The 13,908-nt window shown below is 43.0% G+C and overlaps 1 protein-coding gene across 2 annotated transcripts in view; it reads right to left on the reverse strand.

The window, feature by feature from the left end:
• Positions 1-7,400, reverse strand: part of LOC139378865 (astrocytic phosphoprotein PEA-15-like) — a 63,057-nt gene extending 55,657 nt beyond the window's left edge. Inside the window, exon 1 of one of the 2 annotated variants that reach the window (XR_011628339.1) lies at positions 6,908-7,370. The gene's annotated coding sequence lies outside the window, so the exon portion shown is untranslated. Of the gene's footprint in view, positions 1-6,907 lie in introns of both variants that reach the window. The other variant, XM_071121433.1, reaches the window with a different exon arrangement.
• Positions 7,401-13,908: the final 6,508 nt, after the last annotated feature.

Here is a 13,908-nt window from a genome sequence, read left to right on the forward strand (position 1 = left end):
GCACAAGGTCAAACCCATATGCATGCACACACTGACACACACACACACACACACACACACACACACACACACACACACACACACACACACACACACACACACACACACAGACGTGCGTATGGACACACATGCATGCACGAACGCATGCGAGCACACACGCACCAACCGAGCGTGTCTCTGCCTGTCTTTTTATTGTGTTATAGTGTATGTCAAAGCCGGGGGAATCAAGTTAACATTGTTATCTGGCACTGAGCTTCACAACCAGCCACAAAGTAATGGAAGTCTTTTTTCACCTTAGCTTTATAGAAGGGAAACTGATGAAATATGAAGCTTGTGTGTCTGTGCAAACCTTAACTGATGGAGAGTCCCTGCCTGGCCAAGACCCAAATGGCTGGATGGATGGCTAGATTCATGTCTTACTGAGCAAAAATAACGGCGAGTAAGACAAGGGATAGAAAGGATTGAAAACAAAATACTTTGGGATTTTGTGTGTGTGTGTGTGTGTGTGTGTGCTCTTTTGGGGAATACAAATCTCTTAACAGCACCCAGGTTTGGAGATATCCACAGTGCCATGGTAACATTCACCCACTTCCATCCATCCATCCATCCATCCATCCATCCATCCACCTCTCTTTCTTTCCATCTGACAGCACACACACTGGCTCCTTGGTTACATAGTGGTTGGCATGGGCAAACTCACGCTCTCTCTCGCTCTCTCTCACACTCGCTCTCTCTATCTCTCCCTCTCTCTCTGTGTCGCACTGTCTCACTCCCTCTCTCTACCCTGTCTATCCCACTTGATCATCTCAACAGCAGATGAAGAGGCAGAGCAACAGGCACAGACCAGACTCACTGCCTAGAGATGCAGACTTTATCTCTCTCTTTAAATTTAAATTCAATTATATTTGCTTCATTGGCATGACGTAACAATGTACATATTGCCAAAGCTTACTTTGGAGATTTACAATATAAACATAATTAAAATAAGAATCAATATTGTTAATGGGACAACAGTAACAACAATAATCAAGGGTCAAAATAACCATTAATTTAACAATGGCATAAAGGACATGTGCACGTTGTTCGGTCTGTCAGACACGGTCCCTCATTTTATGTCAGGCAGCAATGTCACGCGATGCCAACCCACAGCTCTCTGCATCCTCCCCCAACAGGATGGGAAATATATTCTCATCAGAGAGATCTTTGAAACCTTGAATAAGAGTTTGAAATCTGGGGAAGTGACACTCTAATGGTTTCATATTTTTGACATTTTGTCAGGAAATGCATCTCTGTCTCAGGTTCTGCTGTGGTGCAGTGGTTGCATAGCCTTTCCTCTACAGGGAGCCAGGTTTTTCCTGTGTTTACCCTTCTCAATGGTAAGGCTGTGCTCACTGTACCTTGTAAGGTTTTTCTAAGGTTTTGATTAGTAACCATGGTCAAATAATTTGCCACGGTGTACTGTCGATTTAGGGCCAGATAACACTGCATTTTGCTTTATGCTTGTGCTTGTGTTTCCCAATAAGTAATGTAGTTCTATTTTGACTGTCTTGTAATTTGGTTTATTCTGATTGATTGGATGTGTGTAGTAAGGTACAGAACAATTGACTGCTGGTACTGAATGACACACACAGGCCACCATACCCACCACAGATACGGGCAGGAGGAGAGGCAGAGAAAACCAACACACACACAGCTGGACTGATCAGACTGAAGGTACAGATGTAGGATCTTAATTTGAGCCAGTATTCTACAGCAGGACAATAATCCTGCAGCAACAGGAAATGTGAATTATTATGTGGATTATAATTAATGGAAAATGTTGTAGGGGTTGATACGTTTTTCATTATGGAAAATCAAGTCTGACATTTTAAAGTGGAAATTACAAACTTTAAAAGCCTTTCTAACCTTTGAATACACTACAAGTTTGTGTTTGCTGCTGTGCAGGAACATTCTCTGCAACAAAAGAGTGATCAAATGAAGATCTTACATCTGTATGAGGAATCTACCAAAAATGTAGTGGGTAGAAGGAGAAATTAATAGGGAGGACAGACAGACAAACATGATAGAGATAGACAGAGATGGTGAGCGAGAGAGAGAGAGAGGGAGACAGGCAGACAGAAAGAGAGGCAGACAAACAGAGAGACAGGCAGACGGACATGCTAGCATCTACAGTAAAGAGTGAGACAGAAAGAGAAAGAGAAAAACAAAGATGAAGAGTTAGAGGTGCCTCTTTCTGTGGCACACAACGATATCACTACACACACACACACACACACACACACACACACACACACAATACCTCCATCTGTGCACTCAATCATCCTTCTCCAAACACAGCAGTCCAATCGAATCAAGTCATATCAAATCAAATCACGGCTATTGAGACTTTTCATCTGGAAGCAGAGAGTGGATTACATATAGGAGGGAGGATTGGGGGGGGGGGGGCTGCTGGATGTGTGTGTGTGTGTGTGTGTGTGTGTGTGAGCGCGCAAGCGATTCCAGGAAGATTCCATAATCCATAACAATCCAGGAATAGTGTAGCCTACATATGGGCTGTGTCCCAAATGGCACCCTATTTCCTATACTGTATAGTCCACTACTTTTTACCAGGGCGCTGACTGCATGGAAGCGCTGCAGCATAGCAACTGTTGGGATGGGTTAATCAGGTTTTTGTGCCGACCCAGCTTAGAGCTGGGTGAGGCTTAAGCCCTCCTCTCAACCACACCACTGGGCTGCCAGACAGTGGATGGTTGACCTTGTGAAAGACACAGCGAGAGAGAGGGGGGGGGCGGGGGGGGGATTTGTGTGTGTGTGTGTGCATTCGTGTGTGTGTGTGTGTGCATTCGTGTGTGTGTGTGTGTGTGTGTGTGTGTGTGTGTGTGTGTGTGTGTGTGTGTGTGTGTGTGTGTGTGTGTGTGTGTGTGTGTGTGTGTGTGAGTGTGTGTGTGTGTGTGTGTGTGTGTGTGTGTGCATTCGTGACATAATGTTCCAGAACCATGGTTTGAAAGATTTTTGGGAGGCGTTCCAATTCCAAACTCCCAAAGTTACCTACAGGGTTCAACTTCAACACAACACACCACCGACAGCTCAATGATGCAACACAGCGCCCACCATTGAAGGCATAGTTTCCTCTACATCTGGAACTGAGTGAGAAGAACGTGTAAATATTCTGGAGATTTTCACAAGCACATCCCGACTCCCTTACTGTCATTTCCAAAATACGTGCTGAGACTGCAGACCTCAACACAGAAACACTGCTTAAATGACATGTCTTACAGTGCCTTGCGAAAGTATTCGGCCCCCTTGAACTTTGCGACCTTTTGCCACATTTCAGGCTTCAAACATAAAGATATAAAACTGTATTTTTTTGTGAAGAATCAACAACAAGTGGGACACAATCATGAAGTGGAACGACATTTATTGGATATTTCAAACTTTTTTAACAAATCAAAAACTGAAAAATTGGGCGTGCAAAATTATTCAGCCCCCTTAAGTTAATACTTTGTAGCGCCACCTTTTGCTGCGATTACAGCTGTAAGTTGCTTGGGGTATGTCTCTATCAGTTTTGCACATCGAGAGACTGAAATCTTTTCCCATTCCTCCTTGCAAAACAGCTCGAGCTCAGTGAGGTTGGATGGAGAGCATTTGTGAACAGCAGTTTTCAGTTCTTTCCACAGATTCTCGATTGGATTCAGGTCTGGACTTTGACTTGGCCATTCTAACACCTGGATATGTTTATTTTTTAACCATTCCATTGTAGATTTTGCTTTATGTTTTGGATCATTGTCTTGTTGGAAGACAAATCTCCTTCCCAGTCTCAGGTCTTTTGCAGACTCCATCAGGTTTTCTTCCAGAATGGTCCTGTATTTGGCTCCATCCATCTTCCCATCAATTTTAACCATCTTCCCTGTCCCTGCTGAAGAAAAGCAGGCCCAAACCATGATGCTGCCACCACCATGTTTGACAGTGGGGATGGTGTGTTCAGGGTGATGAGCTGTGTTGCTTTTACGCCAAACATAACGTTTTGCATTGTTGCCAAAAAGTTCAATTTTGGTTTCATCTGACCAGAGCACCTTCTTCCACATGTTTGGTGTGTCTCCCAGGTGGCTTGTGGCAAACTTTAAACAACACTTTTTATGGATATCTTTAAGAAATGGCTTTCTTCTTGCCACTCTTCCATAAAGGCCAGATTTGTGCAATATACGACTGATTGTTGTCCTATGGACAACCTCAGCTGTAGATCTCTGCAGTTCATCCAGTGTGATCATGGGCCTCTTGGCTGCATCTCTGATCAGTCTTCTCCTTGTATGAGCTGAAAGTTTAGAGGGACGGCCAGGTCTTGGTAGATTTGCAGTGGTCTGATACTCCTTCCATTTCAATATTATCGCTTGCACAGTGCTCCTTGGGATGTTTAAAGCTTGGGAAATCTTTTTGTATCCAAATCCGGCTTCAAACTTCTTCACAACAGTATCTCGGACCTGCCTGGTGTGTTCCTTGTTCTTCATGATGCTCTCTGCGCTTTTAACGGACCTCTGAGACTATCACAGTGCAGGTGCATTTATACGGAGACTTGATTACACACAGGTGGATTGTATTTATCATCATTAGTCATTTAGGTCAACATTGGATCATTCAGAGATCCTCACTGAACTTCTGGAGAGAGTTTGCTGCACTGAAAGTAAAGGGGCTGAATAATTTTGCACGCCCAATTTTTCAGTTTTTGATTTGTTAAAAAAGTTTGAAATATCCAATAAATGTCATTCCACTTCATGATTGTGTCCCACTTGTTGTTGATTCTTCACAAAAAAATACAGTTTTATATCTTTATGTTTGAAGCCTGAAATGTGGCAAAAGGTCGCAAAGTTCAAGGGGGCCGAATACTTTCGCAAGGCACTGTACATCGTAACATGACAAAGCATTTCATGTGATAGTTCCCTTTGCTTCAGGTACAGAGCGAGACATTCCTGGTTCCACAATTGACTCAGTCGGAAAATGCTCAACGGTCACAGTAAAGAAAGTTCTGCTCTGATAAGGGAGTCAAGAGAACAGCGGAGTGTGTGTCTTGGACGTGGGCGGTAGAGGACATTGAGACAGCTTGCTTTTTGGTTTAATGACCCCCCCCCCCCCTCTCTCTCTGTCATTCTCTCTCTGCCGGGCCGGAATGGCTCTCCCATTTGATATATCGATTTTATATTTTTTTGCTCGGTGGACAAAACTGTTCAGCACAGCAGAAATGTGCTTCCCCCTTGGCTACGTCCTGTCTGTGTCTGTGGGAATGTATGCGGTCGAGTGTTTCGCCAGTCTCTGAGTCAACACAAAGGGGTTTTCGGGAAGACAAACTATTTCAAAACCTCCAGCACAAAAACGAACGGGTCCTTTTTTAAATAGCACAAAGCAGAGTAGCTTTCTTAGTGTGACAGTTGTAGTCGTTGTATCTTCCTACATAATGACTTGAAACAATGTAAATATAGTCTGATGCTGAATCGGTGTTTTTAGCCAACTCCTCTGACTATTGTTGGACTAGTACACACTCCGTTTGTACAACAGATGTACAACGCGTTTAATACATCGACTGACATACAACCAATATTTTCTTATGGGTTTGGTTGTTTAAAAAAGTTTACACAACCATTGTGTGTGCACTGCACACAGATCAAGAGACTTGTGGAAGTGGTCCTTGGTATATTTGGAATGTAACTTGTGAGAGAAAAGGCAGTGACAGGAAATGCATGCAGTGGCAGCTGTCACCCTGTGCCTAACACAGTTTACACTGTTTAAAAGGCTAAACTGATTTTAGATCCGATCCTCCTCTGAGACGCTTGATACAGCTCCAGCTCTGTAGCCCAGTAGTGCAAGGGTTATTGTACACCAAATCACTGACAAAAAGGACAAGGAAATAGACTAAAAACAATATTTTGATGACAATATATTAGTAATGCATTAGTAATTAACCAACAATAATGGCAATATTAATTATTACCATTATTATTATGATTTCATTATAGTACTGTCACTAATAACACCATTGTTGTCTCAATCATCAACCTGATTCATTACAGTATAGCCTAACAGTCGTTTTCAACAAGCAGTCTATATGGTCGTTCGCTTTCCCTCAATTGCTCACTCGTGCACACATTCGTGCATGGTGATGCTGGGCTCGGCGCAGCGGTCGGGATTAAGGATGATATGTGCTCAACATTTTCCTCATGTCCATTATTCATAGTCATGATGAGGCACGACATAACACCGACACATTAGCTAGGTCACAGGTTGTTTAACAGCATCGATTATTAAGCTATTGTTGAACCACTCTCCGATATTGAACGCCACAGAACATTCCAGATAAAGTGGTTAGGGATGTCAATGTAAAAAAAAAACAACGAATGGGATTAGGCTACACAGCAACATTGAGAAAGCAGAAGTGACAGTTTACACAATATCATCATAACGATGAATCAATACATCGAGTAAATGAAATGGTCCTTGAAGGATAATTAATTCGCCTATAATGCAAATTCTTGGGTTAAGCAGTTCATTCAAGTCGGGTTCCCTTCCTGAGCAACGTCCCATCATTCATTGCCGGCATCGTTCACTTGTTGGGAAGTGGGTTATCATCCAAGACAAAAGACAACCCAACAACCAAACGAAAGTCATATCAAGTGTTTTGAAACACAAAACTATACATGTTATGGAAGTAGGGTTTATGGTTCATCATGTAACGGAATTCTCTGATGATGGTGCCAAAATAATGATAAATCAAGTAGTAGCATACAACCATTATTATATCATTGAATAATGACAAATTCAAAAAGCAAAAACACACTCGCATACAATGACACGCCAACATTATAACCTCCCATACAAATAGTGAGTGAAGCCAGGATATTAAAAACATGTGTTGGCTTACCCCGGGCTTTGTGTAGGCTATGAGTCCGCGAAGAGAGATGCCCTGTTCTGTGGGTGAGATAGTGTTCACTTCTCTACCAGTTATCAAAATGTGATTTGTATTCGATTGACGCACAATCTCGCTGCAAAATCGGCTTCTTCAGTCAGCTCCTCTATCCAGAATGTAGGTTAGTTGGTTTAGGATGTTGTCAGCTCTGGGACGCCGTCTAGTGATGGATTTTATTTTATAAACATATAAAAGCGATTACAAAAGCAATTGTTATGGCGAAATTCTATTGGCTAGTGTGGATAAGTGCTTTGTTTTTGTTCCAGGCAAGTTCTATCCGTCCGTCCGGTTGTCTGGATACACAGTTTTGCCGGTTCGTTGATGGAAACGCCTTTTCTTTTCTTTACTCTCTCTCTCTCTCTCTCTCTCTCTCTCTCTCTCTCTCGGTTGTCGTTCCCGGTCACACGCGCTGTCTGATACCGTTGTTTCGCAGACACTCGCGCACACACATTTTTCCAAGATGATGTCACCGCGCTATCCGGTTTGCAAATCCCACCTCCTTTTCCATCCCTCCGGATCCCGCTGCTCTCCATCACTGCCACACCCCCCGACACGTTATTGTCCTCCAACTCCTTTTCTCTTGTTTCCTCCGATGTAACATCCAGTGTGGCATCGGAATCGCGAGCATCACAATCATTGGCATCTCTCTAGCCAGGAGCGCGAGGTAGATGACATTGAATTCTCTAAACTGAGGGAATAGGTTTCCTTGTCACAGTAAAAACAAGCCCAATTTTTATATAATTTCCTCTCCACTCTGATGCAGTTGTGTATTCAACGATGGGCCTACTATATTTGGTTAGCCTACTATATTAAATTGGCATGTTGTGGTTGGATGGTAGTGGGTCGGAGAATTAGAAGAGAGATAGAGAGAAAAGAGAGACGGAGAGAAGGGATAGCAAATGTTATTATTATTATTTTATTTAAAATAAGTGTAACTTTAAACCCAGACATGCCACACTCACAGCCGTGTTTATGGGTTAGATGTGTTCCCTATATAGTGCACTACACTTTAAACCAGAAGCCCTGATAAAAAATAGTGGGGGGGGGGGGCATATATATATGAATTATAAACTGGATAGTTCTATCCCTGAATGCTGATTGGCTGACAGCCATGGTATATTGTATAACACGGGTATGACAAAACATTTATTTTTACTGCTCTAATTACATTGGTAACCAGTTTATAATAGCAATGAGGCACCTTATTGTTCTTAGGCGTCACGCCTAAGAACAGCCTTTAGCCGTGGTATATTGGCCATATACTGTATCACACACCCTCGTGCCTTGTTGCTTATTTTTATATTTTTTATCTGGTCGGATAAACACTCCAAACAGCCTATCCGACTGCTCGGAGGTGTCTGCATGGTCCTAAAGCACACTTTTGCGTTTAAAAAAAATCACATTCCAATGATAAAACTGGTGGGGACAAAAATGCAATTTCAGACTGTGGGGGGACAAAGTGGAAACAGAAGTGACAGTGTACACAATATCATCACAACGATTGATCAATAAATCAGGTAAATGAAATGGTCCTTGAAGGATAATTAATTAGCCTATAATGCAACGTCATGGGTTAAGCAGTTCATTCAAGCCAGGTTCTCTCAGAAGTTTACATACACTAAGTTGACTTAGGTCAGTTTGGATCACCATTTTATTTTAAGAATGTGAAATGTCAGAATAATAGTAGAGATAATTCTTTATTTCAGATTTGCTTTCTTTCTTCATATTCTCAGTGGGTCAGAAGTTTACATACACTCAATTAGTATTTGGAAGCATTGCCTTTATATTATTTAACCTGGGTCAAACGTTTCGAATAGACTTCCACAAGCTTCCCACAATAAGTTGGGTGAATTTTGTCCCATTCCTCCTGACAGAGCTGGTGTAACTGAGTCAGGTTGTAGGCCTCCTTGCTCTCACACGCTTTTTCAGTTCTGCCCACACATTTTCTATAGGATTGAGGTCAGGGCTTTGTGATGGCCACTCCAATACCTTGACTTTGTTGTCCTTAAGCCATTTTGCCACAACTTTGGAAGTATGCTTGGGGACATTGTCCATTTGGAAGACCCATTTGCGACCAAGCTTTAACTTCCTGACTGATGTCTTGAGATGTTGCTTTAATATATCCACCTAATTTTCGTTCCTCATGATAGCATCTATTTTGTGAAGTGCACCAGTCCCTCCTGCAGCAAAGCACTCCCACAACATGATGCTGCCACCCCCGTGCTTCACGGTTGGGATGGTGTTCTTCGGCTTGCAAGTCTCCCCCTTTTTCCTCCAAACATAACAATGGTCATTATGGCCGAACAGTTCTATTTTTGTTTCATCAGACCATAGGACATTTCTCCAAAAAGTACGATCTTTGTCCCCATGTGCAGTTGCAAACCATAGTCTGGCTTTTTTTATGGTGGTTTTGGAGCAGTGGCTTCTTCCTTTCTGAGCGGCCTTTCAGGTTATGTCATATAGGACTCATTTTACTGTGGATATAGATAATTTTGTACCTGTTTCCTCCAGAATCTTCACAAGGTCATTTGCTATTGTTCTGGGATTGATTTGTACTTTTCACACCAAAGTACATTCATCTCTAGGAGACAGAACGCGTCTACTTCCTGAGCGGTATGACGGCTGCGTGGTTACATGGTGTTTATACTTGCGTACTATTATTTGTTACAGATGAACGTGGTACCTTCGGGCGTTTGGAAATTGCTCCCAAGGATGAACCAGACTTGTGGAGGTCTACAATTGTTTTTCTGAAGTCTTGGCTGATTTCTTAAAATTTTTCCCATGATGTCAAGCAAAGTTTTCTTGAGTAAGGCAGCTCCAAAATGCAGGTAGTTCAGCTTAGCTCAGTGCCTTCTGTGGTGGTAGGGCGAGCCAGCAGAAAATATGAGCATTGTGCTGTGATTGGCTCAGTGTTCTGTCAATCATGGGGACAGTATGTCATTGCCAAGTTGAAGTCCTTAGTACGGGTAGACATCCAAAATTTCAGCACTTTGGGGCCTGCCGTAGAGTTATATTACAAGTGCCCTTCCAAGACGGCTCAATTTCATTGACCACAGATAAAATTACATCAAATCACATTATATGTACAGTAGCTTTGATTGGACTGATCATGTCAACATCTTACTTTCAAAGTCTTAGCCAGCAGTCATCATCATGAATTAAGTCGACAACCTACTGGCAAATCCTTTTTAATCCTTTTTATATGAAGAGAAATAATGAAGAAAAATTATAGATAAAACGTATCGGTGCTCATCGGTCATTGGACATAAAGATTACACAACAAGTTGGAAATCTCAAATTCAACAATGAGTCATTTGGAAGGAATCAGTTTCTAACTGCAAGCATTGCAAAGCAACCACTAACGTTAGCCTGATATTCAATGTAGTGGCCGTGTTTATTTTCTCGAGTTCCCACCATAAATCCAGAGAATGACAGACTTTGATGGCAAAATTTGCCCACAAAAGACCGCTGCGCCACCTTCACAAGGTGAGTCCAAAAATGTATTGTATTGTATTGATGTAATATGCAAGGGAGATTTGTATACTGTAGCTAAGAAAGTAATTTTAGGTCTCCCGGGTGGCGCAGCGGTCCTTTGTGGGCACCAGAGACTCTCGCCCAGGCTCTGTCGCAACCGGCCGCGACCGGGAGGTCCGTGGGGCGACGCACAATTGGCCTAGCGTCGTCCGGGTTAGGGAGGGCTTGGCCGGTAGGGATATCCTTGTCTCATTGCGCACCAGTGACTGCTGTGGTGGGCCGGGCGAAGTGCACGCTAGCCAAGGTTGCCAGGTGCACGGTGTTTCCTCTGACACATTGGTGCGGCTGGCTTCCGGGTTGCATGCGCGCTATGTTAAGAAGCAGTGCGGCTTGGTTGGGTTGTGAATCGGAGGACGCATGACGCATGACTTTCGACCTTCGTCTCTCCCGAGCCCGTACCGAAGTTGTAGCGATGAGACAAGATCGTAGCTACTAACAATTGGATACCACGAAATTGGGGAGAAAAAGGGGGTAAAATAGAAAAATAAAGTAATACGTGTATGTTGTGTAGTCAGCTGCTAGTAGCCCATGTGTCTCACCCTAATAATTTGGTCTATTTTCACCAACGCGGTATTGTGAACACATCATTCGTGGCCCAGTGTGTGCTTGTTTGCCAACTTTTTTTTACAGCTTTGACAGTGCTACTGGTAGTAATGGTAGTGCTTGGCTTGCATGTGCAAATTCAGCACAGACAACATTCTATAATAGAATTGTGTTACTTGACGTTTCAAATTAAAAGCTTATTTAACACGTCAAATAGTGTTATATGATGTGTATCTTTTTTAACACGCAAAGACCCAAACGGCGTTCAATGTGCCTCACCCTAATCATTTGGTCTATTTTCACCTCTTAATTTTGCCTACTGTTCTAACTTGGTGGTGCACATGTGGCCTATAACCAGTTTTAGAGAAATGCAATCATCGAATATTGTAAGAGCTTTCATTGTCTGCTTATATGCCCCCTTTATTTATCCTACGGTTCTGACTTGTTGTACAGGGAGTACACTGTGAGAACGGCCCATGTTCTGAATTCTGTCACTGTACATATCAAAAGTGCTGAACAAATAGGTATATTGACTATGTCCGTTGTCGCTCACTCATTAATGTCTTAATCGAAATTACGGATTGCTGGGCGCTGTACTGCAGCGCCAGCTGTGCCATCAGAGTCCTGGGTTCGCGCCCAGGCTCTGTCGTAACCGGCCGCGACCGGGAGGTCCGTGGGGCGACGCACAATTGGCCTAGCGTAGCCCGGGTTAGGGAGGGCTTGGTCGGTAGGGGTGTCCTTGTCTCATCGCGCACCAGCGACTCCTGTGGCGGGCTGGGCGCAGTGTACGCTAGCCAAGGTGGCCAGGTGCACGGTGTTTCCTCCGGCGCATTGGTGCGGCTGGCTTCCGGGTTGGATGTGCGCTGTGTTAAAGAAGCAGCGGCTTGGTTGGTTGTGTATCGGAGGACGCATGACTTTCAACCTTCGTCTCTCCCGAGCCCGTACGGGAGTTGTAGCGATGAGACAAGATAGTAGCTACTACAACAATTGGATACTACGAAATTGGGGAGAAAAAGGGGTAAAATTCAAAAATAAAAAAATAAAAATAAAAAAAGAAATTACGGATTGCCTCTTATCCGCTTGTCGTCCCCTTATGCCATAGTTTGTACATTTCAATTGTCAGTAGAAACCACATTTGTTTAAGCAGGTCAGCTATATCAGCTATGTTTTTTTTAACGGCAGTAAATGAGGCTGAATGGACTGTGTCACTGCCAGAAAAGGCTCCACTGAAAGCCAGGTGTAGCAGTGGTAAGGTGTTGGGACTCTGCTGTTGGCCCCAACAGTTTGTGGGCACTGTTTGTCACCGTTATAGTGCAATTGATGTGTTGTTTAGTGTTGGGTTGTGCAGTGGCTTTGCTGGCATGCATCCCACTTTTTTTTTTTCCTCCTTCAAGATTTACAGTGCCTTGCGAAAGTATTCGGCCCCTTTGAACTTTGCGACCTTTTGCCACATTTCAGGCTTCAAACATGAAGATATAAAACTGTATTTTTTTGTGAAGAATCAACAACAAGTGGGACACAATCATGAAGTGGAACGACATTTATTGGATATTTCAAACTTTTTTAACAAATCAAAAACTGAAAAATTGGGCGTGCAAAATTATTCAGCCCCTTTACTTTCAGTGCAGCAAACTCTCTCCAGAAGTTCAGTGAGGATCTCTGAATGATCCAATGTTGACCTAAATGACTAATGATGATAAATACAATCCACCTGTGTGTAATCAAGTCTCCGTATAAATGCACCTGCACTGTGATAGTCTCAGAGGTCCGTTAAAAGCGCAGAGAGCATCATGAAGAACAAGGAACACACCAGGCAGGTCCGAGATACTGTTGTGAAGAAGTTTAAAGCCGGATTTGGATACAAAAAGATTTCCCAAGCTTTAAACATCCCAAGGAGCACTGTGCAAGCGATAATATTGAAATGGAAGGAGTATCAGACCACTGCAAATCTACCAAGACCTGGCCGTCCCTCTAAACTTTCAGCTCATACAAGGAGAAGACTGATCAGAGATGCAGCCAAGAGGCCCATGATCACTCTGGATGAACTGCAGAGATCTACAGCTGAGGTTGTCCATAGGACAACAATCAGTCGTATATTGCACAAATCTGGCCTTTATGGAAGATTGGCAAGAAGAAAACCATTTCTTAAAGATATCCATAAAAAGTGTTGTTTAAAGTTTGCCACAAGCCACCTGGGAGACACACCAAACATGTGGAAGAAGGTGCTCTGGTCAGATGAAACCAAAATGGAACTTTTTGGCAACAATGCAAAACGTTATGTTTGGCGTAAAAGCAACACAGCTGAACACACCATCCCCACTGTCAAACATGGGGGTGGCAGCATCATGGTTTGGGCCTGCTTTTCTTCAGCAGAGACAGGGAAGATGGTTAAAATTGATGGGAAGATGGATGGAGCCAAATACAGGACCATTCTGGAAGAAAACCTGATGGAGTCTGCAAAAGACCTGAGACTGGGACGGAGATTTGTCTTCCAACAAGACAATGATCCAAAACATAAAGCAAAATCTACAATGGAATGGTTAAAAAATAAACATATCCAGGTGTTAGAATGGCCAAGTCAAAGTCCAGACCTGAATCCAATCGAGAATCTGTGGAAAGAACTGAAAACTGCTGTTCACAAATGCTCTCCATCCAACCTCACTGAGCTCGAGCTGTTTTGCAAGGAGGAATGGGAAAAGATTTCAGTCTCTCGATGTGCAAAACTGATAGAGACATACCCCAAGCGACTTACAGCTGTAATCGCAGCAAAAGGTGACGCTACAAAGTATTAACTTAAGGGGGCTGAATAATTTTGCACGCCCAATTCTTCAGTTTTTGATTTGTTAAAAAAGTTTGAAATATCCAATAAATGTCGTTCC

This window comes from Oncorhynchus clarkii, chromosome 21 (genome assembly GCF_045791955.1).
Source record: "Oncorhynchus clarkii lewisi isolate Uvic-CL-2024 chromosome 21, UVic_Ocla_1.0, whole genome shotgun sequence".
Classification (NCBI taxonomy): domain Eukaryota; kingdom Metazoa; phylum Chordata; class Actinopteri; order Salmoniformes; family Salmonidae; genus Oncorhynchus; species Oncorhynchus clarkii.